Consider the following 12106-nt stretch of genomic DNA (forward strand, 5'->3'; position numbering starts at 1 on the left):
TGGAAGACCAACAGGACAGATTCAAGACACAAGTCAGCCAGTAAGCACAATAACAACACAACCTAATGCTGAAATAATAAATGGCATTTACTGTGAACTAGCAAACAATAACACAAACAAGTTTCTGCAGAAGAGCTCAATGGCTTTGTCTTCTTGTGTACTCAGGTGAACTGCCAGAGTAATTTCTCTCACTGATGGGCTCCGACCCCAAATCAACATGCTGAATTGGCTGAAAAAAAAAGCAGTCAAGAGCCAACTAGTGCCAGCACTGTGGGACACACCACAAAAACTAGGGCAATAGACACTCACCAACAGTCCATAACTGAGTGACGGCTGACTACCAGCTTGGTATGTCAGGGCCCTCAGCTCTAACACTGCCTTTTGACTGAAGACAAGTCAGACACTTCTTATCAGGCAAAATGGCAAGTTTGCATCTGAGTTGTCTGATCTTTCTTTCATCTTTATTATTCACCTACCAGCCCACAAAAACCTTGTCAACAGAAACTTGCCATCATCTTCACATGACTGGCTCCATTTTAGCTCTGTTAGTTGTAGGGATCTAATGGCGTTTTCCTCACAGGAGGCATTTCAGCTGTGTTCTGTGTTCTTCAGCTTAAAAAAACACCCTCTACACAGACCCACTACTCAGTAACTTCCATGGGCAGAGTAAAGATATTGAACCCTTAACCATGCTACCTTGCTGTGTTTAAAGTTCAATCAATTTCACATTGGACCTTTTTCTCCAGTGCCTGTTCAGATGACAGCTGTCCATGACAGTTCTGCATCCCCACCTATAGTGAACATAGCTATTGTGTGGAGGTGAAAGCTGTGGCTTTTTCTGTGGCTTCTGATTGGTTTGATTGGGTTATATTGCTGCCTTTTGGTTTTGGCATGCTCTCTTGACAGCACTTCAATATCATACTATATTCATATCATACCATATTTTCAAAAATATCCCTGTATGTATGGATGAGGCCTAAAAAGGAGACTGTCCAAATACGACCACATAGGGTGTTTTTACAAGCAGAAATTATGACCCGGGAGCAAAGGAAGAAATCAGGTGATGTTAAATAACTGCAAGAAAGTCAGCTTAGGGTGGAAGGGAGTAGAGGTGGATTAATCAAAGAAGCACCAGATTTTCATCCAGGAGACCAGTGTTCATGTCCTGTTTGAAAGCAAAAGTCAAAAAGTAATAGTAATTTTAACAACAAAACCTAATATATCAGTGTATGTCAGGTCAGGGATGAAATGTCATTTCACTAACGTTAACTTATCCCAATTCTGATCTCAAAGTTTAAGCTTTAATTTTGCTCCTTGAAGAAATGAAGATCAGCAACATGACATTGCTTGTGTGTATGGGGTTGCAACAGGGGTAGCGGGCTGGCACCAGAACCAACCATTGTGGGAGCAAGCCCTAAGCACAGTGCCGCGGCAACAGAGAAGCTGGAATCTTCCCAGAACACTATGTAAAATTAAATTCATTTCTTCCTTCCTTTTCTTTTTTTTAAGTTTTTAATTATTGTTAAGTGGGATCTGACACAATTTGTGGGCAACACCGAGACCCTCTGGAGGGTGTTTACTCACCTTGATGAACAGTGGACTTGTTTTTGCTATGTTATGTATTCCAATAGTTTCATAAGGTTTGAGTGGATGGAGCTGACAGCATGGTGAGCAACCCCCAGACCCACCGGAGGGGGTGCTCATCGTCATCAGTAGCCTTCACATGTGTAGAACTGATGAAAACCTGCATTTATCTTTCGCGCAGCAACAAATATCCATAAAAGTGCACCCACAATAGGTCAGGCACTCAGCCAACAGCCAGCACTGCCCAAAACCACTAGTATTAACAGCACAACAAGAGAGCTTTGGAAAAGAATAAAAGAAAAGGAATAATACAATATTAATAATAACCATAATAATAATAATAATAAATAAAAATAAAAACAAAAGTATAAATAAAAATAAAAAGGGGGGGCACTGAGAGGGGGTTGGTACTGATGGTATATGATCATGTGTGTGACTCTGTGGGTGTTTATGTGTGTGAGGGGGGAGGGTTGGTGAAATGTTTTTGTGAAATGAGTGTAAAGCCCCGTTTCCACCAAACATTTTGGGTATAGTACCTTTGGAACCGAGAGTACCCTTCAGACACGGTACCTAGACCCTAGTGTTTCAACTGCAAACCGTACCTTTAAATGTGGGCGGGGTTGTTGTCACTCACTGCTCCATCCAGCACTCACTGTATTTCCTCATTATCTGTGACACAGAGGAAAGTCTGCACCTTGTTTATCGTCCATGGAACGAGACTGCACGCAAACAAAATAGTTTAAAACAAAACAGGCTGCAGTGAGAGTCTCTCTCCATGGGATATTTAAAAATAGTGGGTTTGTGCATTTAGTCCCTCTCAGGCAAGCTTGGGGGTTTAGTGTTGCGTTGGCCCGACGCTACGCACACTTTTCTTTTGTCCGAGTGAGGATTACAATATATGCAGTTCACATAACCCAGACGAAATTAATACATATAAATGCTTGAAGATCCACTCATTACTAAAAGTGTCTGTCATATAAAAACTTAAGTAATGGTCAAAGTTGTAATATAGAATATTTAAGGTGTGTTGATTGAGTCACATCGTCAGCTCATGCATTGAGTAACATTATGAATTAATGTTCCACCTTAAAAATCCCAGCCACCAGCACAGTGAATGAAGTTATTTTTTCTCCGACTCCGGCTGCTGCAAGAGGCAGCAAAACATCCTTTCATTGCATATTTATAGTTTACTTATTAAACTCTGATAATATGAACAGTAGCTTCTGCCTCATAACCAGCCACAGCTCAGCCCTGAGCAGACAGAGTGACCGTCTGCTACTGACCAATCAACGGACTGAAGTGTTCACAGCTCCACCTTTTAGTACCAGATCTGTGTGCTAGGTACCCCAACAGAGGGGTGACCAAAAATGGTAACGGTTAGGAATGATTCCATCGGTATTATCCACAACTTTTCGCAGTGGAAATGGAAAAAAGCATACTGAACTGAACCATACCGTACGGCACTGCTCTGTGGAAACGGGGCTTAAGAGAGACATTAATGATCGAAATAAAAACAACCGGTCGAAGGAGAAAAAAAGGGTAAGATTCATGTTAGTGAAAATCTAGTGGTAATAGTGATAATGATAAATCCATCAATGATGACAAGCAACATCACTTGAAAAAATGAAGATCAGCAACATGACAATGAGTGCGTTTACATGGACAGTTAAATTCCCTTTTCATTCGGGATGAAAGTTCATTCCTAAGTTCATTCCTAAGTGATCTTGTAAACAACTAATTTGAATGAAAATGGCCAATGCGATTGAAAAATCAGTCCGATGTAAGGAGCTGGAATATTCCGTTTCTAATTCCGAATGAAAGAATTTCTCGTACTTGTATACACTCATTCCTCTTTAAGTTCATTCTGGTCTTTCTGCGCATGCTCGTTTCCTTGCCCTTCTGGCGCGATGACGTATATAGCGCGCATAGCAATGGGCTGAGATAGTTAGTTGCACTAACCAGTTTCCATTTGCCACAGCACGGTCTTCTATCTACCTTCTTCGACCTTCTACCTCCCTTCTCCTCCTCAACAGATGAAGCATTAGCAGAACAAGGTTGTTGTCGTACTGCTGCTTCAAGAATATAAGCAAAACAAGCCTGAAAAAGGCACTAAGAACGGCGGCGTCAAGAATCTTGTTATCCGGAGCGGGGCTATGGTGTTTTCTTCTGGTAAACGTAAACACGTAACATCTGCCCCCCCCTATACAATCAGAAACCTTCCCTGCCCCAAACCTTGCGCGGACCCGAATAAAGGCGATTAAACTGATCTCCCGTGTAAACCCTAATTCGGAATGAATATTTCCCATGTAAACTACCTGGAAAAACTTTAATTCTGAATTATTTCATTCAGATTTATTTAATTCCGAATGAGAAACCATCATGTAACCGCACCCATTGTTTGGCAAAAACACTGTCTCTTAAGTCTGAAACTCAAACCGCTTCTTACAAGGATAAACAAACAGAGTGAGAACACACATGCACACATACTGACTGTGTTTATCAGTAGTGTTGAAAAACGTGCGCTAAAGTGCCCTCTTGAGAGCCAAAACGCGCGCTAAAGTGCCCTCTTGGCAGCCAAAATGCCCTCCTGGGAGCCAAAACGCACGCTAAAGTGCCCACTTGGGAGCCAAAACGCGTGCTAAAGTGCCCTCTTGGCAGTCAAAACGCCCTCCTGGGAGCCAAAACGCATGCTGAAGTGCCCACTTGGGAGCCAAAACGCGTGCTAAAGTGCCCTCCTGGGAGCCAAAACGCGCGCTAATGTGCCCTCTTTGGAGCCAAAAAACACACTAAACTGCCCTCTTTGCTGGTTAAAACATGATAAACTGCCCTCGTGGGTGGTAAAAACGCGTGCTAAAGTGCCCTCCTGGTTGGCAAAACACACTATACTGCCTTCTTGGGTGGAAAAAACACACTAAACTGCCCTCTTGGCTGGTTAAAACATGATAAACTGCCCTCTTGGGTGGTAAAAGCATTACTGTTGCAATGACTTTTATGTTGGGCCCTTTTTTGATCTATATTGAGCCAGAATTATATCTCACAGAACCAGTTTGGATTATCTGGTGCTAATATGGTGTTAAAATGCACTAGAATACAGGAAATGGCATCTACTTAATTGAACATTTTCTGGGGGAGGACCCCCAGACCCCCCCAGGGATTTATTTCTTTCATACATCCATGTCTCTGTGTGTTCTTCACAGTCCAACGTTGAATCTACACAGTTCTCGTGGATGCTGATCCTAATTACAAACTAACTTGAGTAATCTGTCTAGTTAGTCTGTTTTAAGGCTATATAATGTGCCATTTGTATAACATATAAACATGTCTAAAGTGCCCTCGAAAACATGCAGAACTTAGTGCCCTCTTCAGTGGCGAGAACGCGCTGTATGTGCCCTTTTTTTTCTTTTCGCCCCTGCCCTTCAAAAAGTCTGTGCACGCCACTGGTGTTTATCATCCTGCTGTTCAGCTGTCTCAGGGGCACATCACACAGACAAAGCCAGTACTTATATGCAAACACAGAATGAGATAAATAAAAAATCAATAGAGGAAGTGTGACAGTGAAAAGGACTTTTTCAATAACTGTACGTCAGCAGCTGTCAGCCATCTCTTCACTTGGACAGCTGACATTGGAGCGACATTGCCCTCTGACAGGCAGAAATACTGTCAGCTTTACAGCCTTGTACCTCTCTCTCTCTCTCTCTCTCTCTCTCTCTCTCTCTCTCTCTCTCTCTCTCTCTCTCTCTCTCTCTCTCTCTCACACACACACACACACACACACACACACACACACACACACACTTGTGCTTTTTCAGAAAATCATCAGTTATTTTACACCCAGCTTTTTCTGCTGACTCTGGCTTTCCACTCCCTCCCTCTCTCTCTCTTTCACTCTTCTGTTTAAAGAGTCATAGTAGCTCTCTCAGTGACGTAGATCAAGGCGTTGTGTCAACAGCATGCTAACGCTCAGGTGATGTCAACCAAACAGGCCTTCCACAAAGAACGCTTGGTGAGCTGGAGGCACTAAAAACACAGAGCTTGTGCTATGTGTTGTGCCTGTTTATGCTTCTGCATGTGTGCCCTGTAGTTCATTAAATCACACAAACAAAACAAGTAATTTGATCAAGGTGATCTGCGCATGTTTTAGTTTTGATATTTCTTCACATAAGGCTCAGAATATTCAGTCAGCATAGCACATATATATTGTACATGACATACTGACATAATCCATCATATATGCGAGGGGGGAGCCTAACAAAACACAAAAAATATATGACATGCAGAACAAACTACAACAGCCTAATGTTTGCATGCTTAAAGTCCAGATCATACAGTTTTTTGAGAGTATCTAGCTACAGTATTGTGGTAAATTTTCAAGTGAAACAGGATAGGAAGGCGGAACATAATGTTTGAATTTGATGTGATTGTTGAAAAGTGCTGTGTGAGGCGACAGTGCTAACCACTGAACCACCGTGCCCCCCTCTCTTTTACACGTTCTCCCTGTGTCAGCGTGGGTTTTCTCCGGGTACTCCGGCTTCCTCCCACAGTCCAAAGACATGCAGGTTGGAGATAGGTTAATTGGTGACTCTAAATTGTCCATAGGTGTGAATGTGAGAGTGGATGGTTGTCTGTCTCTATGTGTTACCCCTGCGATAGTCTTGACCAATGTCAGCTGGGATGGGTTCCAGCCCAGACCAGACCCTCAAGAGGATAAGAAAAATGGATGTTGAAAAGTGAGTGTGTCATAACAGTGACCCAACATGACAATAGTATCTGACAGACAAAGTCCATCATATGCTCAGTGTACTGTTAGTTACTTAAAGAGGACCTATTATGCTTTTTTGTGGGTTTCCCTTTTCTTTAGTGTGTTATATATCATTTCCATATATCTATAAGGTCTGCTTAGTAAAAAAAATACAATTCCAGGCTAAAGGGAGATCTCTCTCCCCATAGACACACAGCTCCTCAGCTGCCTGAAACGGCTTGTTTGCATTCCTGCCTTTACTTCTGTAACTTAATTGCATCACAATGTTGTTACATTATCTATGCACACAGTGACTGCCTGCAGGCCACTGAGCCGCGCCCCCAAACAGAACCTACTCAGAGCAGAGCTGGAGCAAAATTTGTGGAGAGTTTGAGCTGTTGAGGAGCTGTTGAAGAGACCCCATGTCAAATTACCATTGTTTGGACTGCCAAAAGAAGAAAAAATGAAGAATAAGTGTTTGGAATATATTTTCAGTATTATTCCTCAGCAATACAACCCAATCATTTTATTGTGTTCCCTCCATTTTTCTGAGGACTGCTTCACAAACTGGCAACAGTTTACAGCTGGATTTTCACAGCGGTAACTCTTGACAGACGGGGCAGTTACCACTTTGTTGGGCAAATCTGGAGATTCCGGATCACAACCTGTAAGTATGCTTTATGAGTTGTGAATTTGTTGGGTAGAAAAAAAACAAGGAAGCTGCTACCAAGTGTTAAATTGTGGAGTAGACAGCTGTTGGAGGTAACGTTAAGCTGTACATCAAGTGCTTAGCTGTAGGCCTCAGCTAACCAAAGTTATTGTTTTAAAATGCTTTTGCTACTCAGCTTACAGTAAATAACATTGCCAGCTGGGTGGTCTCAGTAAGATGAATGTAATGATTGAATTAAGGAGAATCTAACAGAGCTAACGATGTGCGGCATGTCCATATTGACAAAAGTTTCGACATTTCTATGTGTGATGCCCGATCTCAGCAGCTAACTAACGCTAGCTCAGTTGGCTTACAGCATGGCAGCAATCAGACCTGGTGTTGAATTAATTCCTGCATTTATTTGTCAAAATCTGTGGCTGCACTAGGAGTTTGATTTTGAATCGGCTTTCGTAGGGACCTATTATACTTTTTCCCCTTTTATTTTGTGTTTTATATAGTATTATAGCTGCAGGCCTCGGCTAACTGGCTAACCAAAGTTACTGTTTTGAAATGCTTTTGCTACTCGGCTGACAGTAAGTTACACTGCCAGCTGGGTGGTCTCAGTAAGATGAATTTAATAATTGAATTGTAGAGAATCTAACAGAGCTACCAATGTGTATCATCTCCATATTGACAAAGGTTTCAGTACAGAGACAGCCACTTCAAATTCCGAAAGACTTCCGGAAGCCTGCTAATGTCCTCCGAATTTCCAGCCAAATACCATTCCCCCCAACCTTTCTGGGGGTGTGCCTAGATTCCACTGTAACATGCCCATTTATTCAATTACAATTGTAAAATGTCACTTATATAAGGTAGTTCTGACATCGACATGACGATGTGTTGTTGAATGTTTGCATCAAAAGTTCTCACAGCCCACTCAGTGTGATGATTTTGAGTGACTGGGAAACCTATTCAGATGGCACACTCACCCATTCAGTAGCTCATCCAGGTTTTTATGTCTTTAAGGCAATTTTGAAGTTTAGTTAATTGATCAGTTTCTTCTGGCTTCATCGATAAATACAAGTGTATCATCCGCATAACAACGGAAATTTACAGAGTGATTTCTAATGATGTTACCTAAGGGAAGCACAGAGTCAACAGGATTGGTCCAAGCACAGAATCTTGTGGAACTCCAAAACAAAATTAGTACGTAAGGATGATTCATCATGGACATGAACAAACTGAAAACGATAAGATAAATAAGTTTTAAACCAGCTTAGCGCAGAACCTTTTAGGCCAATTAAATGTTCTACTCTCTGTAGCAGAATTTGATGGTCAGTTGTGTCAAATGCCGCACTAAGATCTCATAAAACAAGTACAGAGACAAGTCCTTTGTCTGAAGCAATCAGAAGATCATTTGTAATTTTAACTAGTGCTGTCTCAGTGCTATGATGCACTCTAAATCCTGACTGAAATTCCTCAAATAAATTATTATCATGGAGAAAGTCACACAGCTGGTCTGCGACTACTTTCTCAAGGATCTTTGAAAGAAAGGGAAGATTAGATATTGGTCTATAGTTGGCTAACACCTCAGGCTCCACGCTGGGCTCCCGTAGTTCGGAGTGGGCTCACCCCTCCCCCCACGCACTTGATACACAAACAACATGGCAGCAAGCGCTGAAGAACTCGTTCTCAAGAAAGGGAACGAGTTCTTCAGCGCTTTTGTGTGCTCACCTGTGTCTGTGTCTGTGTCTGTGTGCTCACCTGTGTCTGTGTGTGTGTGCGCATCAGGGCCGAACTCCGCCGTGCACGACACAGAGAGCAGAGGAGGATTTTAGACCGTGTAGGGACAGAAGTGACATGCCGTTGTGTAAATAAGATAAATAAGTGTTACCAACGCCAAGCTGGCAGACCCCCGAACCGTAGTAAAGGGACCTCCGAAGACCGTTAGCTCCTTTAGCTTGTGTTAGCTCGTTGTGGCAACAACACATAAACAACGGGACATCGTCTGCGTTAAAGAACGGCACTTTATTCTCAGCACTGCAGGGATGATGCACAGCCTCTCTCATCAGTGTCTGACTTTTACATAGAGGGAAATAACTCAAAAACAGCATGCAGAACTGCGTAGGCTTCTTCACTGTGGCTGCTCGATGTAAACAACATAGCACATGCCTCACTTTCTTCCTGGGGCGCATCCATCTGACGTCACACACCACACCCGGCGTGCTAACGTCTCATACCTCCTACATCAACTACACACATACACAGCTCCACACACACACAAGCCACACAGATCAGGCTCAGCCTGTAACATAAGGCTATTTAGTTTGTTTAATAAAAGGACAAGGTATAGACCTGTTCTATAGGAAAGGTAACCTTAAATGACTTCTGTTGTGATCCAATATAATGGTAGGGGAAACACTGCCGTTTGATAAGAAAGGGGTCCGGTGGAAAGCGATCACAGATGCAGTCGCCATGTATATTGCAAGAGATGTGGTGCCCATATATAGGCTACCGTGGAAAAGCCAGGGTTTATTCACATGCTGAAAGTTTTGGACCCCAGGTATGTGCTACCAGGCCACAAATATATATTTTTTTAACTAGGAGGGGAAAAAAATCGATTTAAATCGTGAATCGGATTTGTTGTGAAAAAATCGGAGATTTTTTTTTCAGGCCATATCGCCCAGCCCTAACAGCTACCTTAAAGGACTGTGGTACATAGCCTGTTAATAAAGATATATTGATCATGTCTAATAGGTGAGTGTTAACTAAAGATAAGACTTCCTTAAGTAGCCTAGTTGGGATGGGGTCTAAGAGACACGTTGATGATTTAGATGAAGAAATCACTGCGGTCAACTGTAGAAGAGAAATCGGGGAGAAGCAATCTAAATATATATTTGGTCTTACAGCTGTGTTTGAGGGCAGATAGGTACTATCTGAGGACAAGAGGTCATGAATTTTGCCTCTAATAGTTAGAATTTTGTCATTAAAAAAAGCTCATAAAATTACTGCTAAGGGCTAACGGAATACAAGGCTCAATAGAGCTGTGACTCTCAGTCAGCCTGGCTACAGTGCTGAAAAGAAACCTGGGGTTGTTCTTATTTTCTTCTATTAATGCTGAGTAATAGTTTTCCTCAGCATTACGGACGCCCCTCTTATACGTTTTGTTCCCAGACTAAACAAGACTCTTCCAGTTTGGTTAATCGCCAATTCCTTTCAAATTTTCGCGATATTTGTTTTAACTTACGAGTTTGAGAGTTGTACCAAGGAGTGAACGTTCTTTGCTTTGTTAAAGGCGCTGTATGTAAGAATGTGGCCAAAACGGTTACTGCACTCAAACTCAAAATACTGCAGCGAGTTGTGTCCGCCTCCCCTACATATTTGAGGTTGGGGAGCGACACACTGGAGACTGATTTGTTTGCCCACGGGCGGCAGCCGTGGCAGGGCCGCGTTGCCGCGTCCTTGATCTTCGGTTTTCCAGTGGACCGTTTGAGCAAGTCCGGCTTCTCTGCTGCTAACGCTTCTGCCAGGATACAACTGAGGAGGAGCCGGCTGCTAATGCTATGTACCGGGACACTGCTAACGCTGCTGCCGGGATACAGCTGAGGAGGAGCCAGCTGCTAATGCTATGTACCGGGACACTGCTAACGCTGCTGCCAGGATACAGCTGAGGAGGAGCCACCTGCTAATGCTGTACTGGGACACTGCTAATGCTGCTTGCCGTGCTGCTGTAGCTCAGTCGTAACTGTAACTGATGCTGAGACTACAGAATCAAGTGTTGTTTGCAGCGAGCCTACGGTGCTATCGATAAGCTGATCAATTCGGGAGAGTTTAAAGTCGGTACGGGCAACCTCTGTTACTGAAGGACATGGTATAAAATTTAACGACGATGGAATAATTTCCTTAAATTTTGAGACAACACCATGGACGTCGTTAGACCTGGGCATTCCTGGCTACAGCCCCGGATCTTTTGGGCTCAGCCCCGGATCTTTTAAGCCTCTGTTTTGTTGTTTGTTTGTTTTGTTTTTTTTAACTAATAAAGCACCTCGTTTCCAACTTAAAGTCCACGGCACGGCACGAGAGCAACGCACGCAGCACAGCAGCACAGCAGCACACAACACACTCACTGTCACACCAGCTTACATGGCATATGTACATGACTATATGTCAGATTTTTTGTTTCTGTAAATCCCTAATGATGTTTAGGATGTACACATACGAAGTGAGGGATAATGTTAGTGAGCTGGTGACTGTTGAAAAATAACTCCCAACAGGGGAATGGAACCCCTCCGCTTAGAACATGGTTTACTACTTCTTCTAGTTGTTTGTGCCGGTTTGCTCCTGACAGCCCTGCGATTTTCTCTTCCTTTCTTTTTTTTTTTTTTTTTTTTTTTTTTTTTTGCTGGGGACATGTCATCTTTTAGCCAAACATCCAGCGTTTTGTTCTCTCCAAAAATGTTAAAAGTCATGTCCTGAAAATGCTGCATTTTGCCACTGCCATCCTATTTGGCCTGTGTGGACTAATGTTAACTGATTTTGATGCTCCTCAGTCTAAGGCCGTTGCTATGGCATCCCTAGCAATGAAGCAGCAGAGCAGCGGTGATACCCCAAGAAATAAACACCACAGAATTTTGTTGATTGACCAATCAGAATCAAGTATTTAAGAGTGCCATGTTCTAAGCAAATTTACTCTTCTGTGCTTTGGAGGCTCGTATCTCCGCAACGGATTGGTTGATTTTAGTGATTGACACTTTGTGCGATTTGTTAGAGCCAATAGAATGACGCTATACCCACCAACATGAGATTGACAGCACTGTAAGCCAATCAGAGTCAGCAGAACACCGTTGTGGGGGAGGTGCCGGCTGCTGAATGCGGTCATTGTTATGCTCCCCCCCCGGGTCCTAAAGCCCATCATGTTCGCCCAGATTCATTTGAATGCAGCACAACATGTCGGTCTACCGGAACGTACCGTGTGGCGAAACGATTTCTGTTGTTGTTCTTTGGCCTCTATCTCTCTGATGCTTTGGTGTAGAGTGCTTTGGCGCATATGTGTAGAAAGAGCAGTGTCTCTGCTTTCATTTGAGATGAATGGTGTTTGTTTTGCATAACGTGGCGTCGCGGTAGAGCACGAAATA

General features: G+C 42.9%; 1 protein-coding gene across 1 annotated transcript in view; it reads left to right on the forward strand.

Moving 5' to 3' along the window:
* The first annotated feature begins 6605 nt into the window (after positions 1-6605).
* Positions 6606-12106, forward strand: part of chst11 (carbohydrate (chondroitin 4) sulfotransferase 11) — a 185150-nt gene continuing 179649 nt past the window's right edge. The window contains exon 1 of the mRNA XM_050034010.1: positions 6606-6989. The gene's annotated coding sequence lies outside the window, so the exon portion shown is untranslated. The remainder of the gene's footprint in view (positions 6990-12106) is intronic.

Source organism: Epinephelus moara, chromosome 22, assembly GCF_006386435.1.
Source record: "Epinephelus moara isolate mb chromosome 22, YSFRI_EMoa_1.0, whole genome shotgun sequence".
Taxonomy (NCBI): Eukaryota; Metazoa; Chordata; class Actinopteri; order Perciformes; family Serranidae; genus Epinephelus; species Epinephelus moara.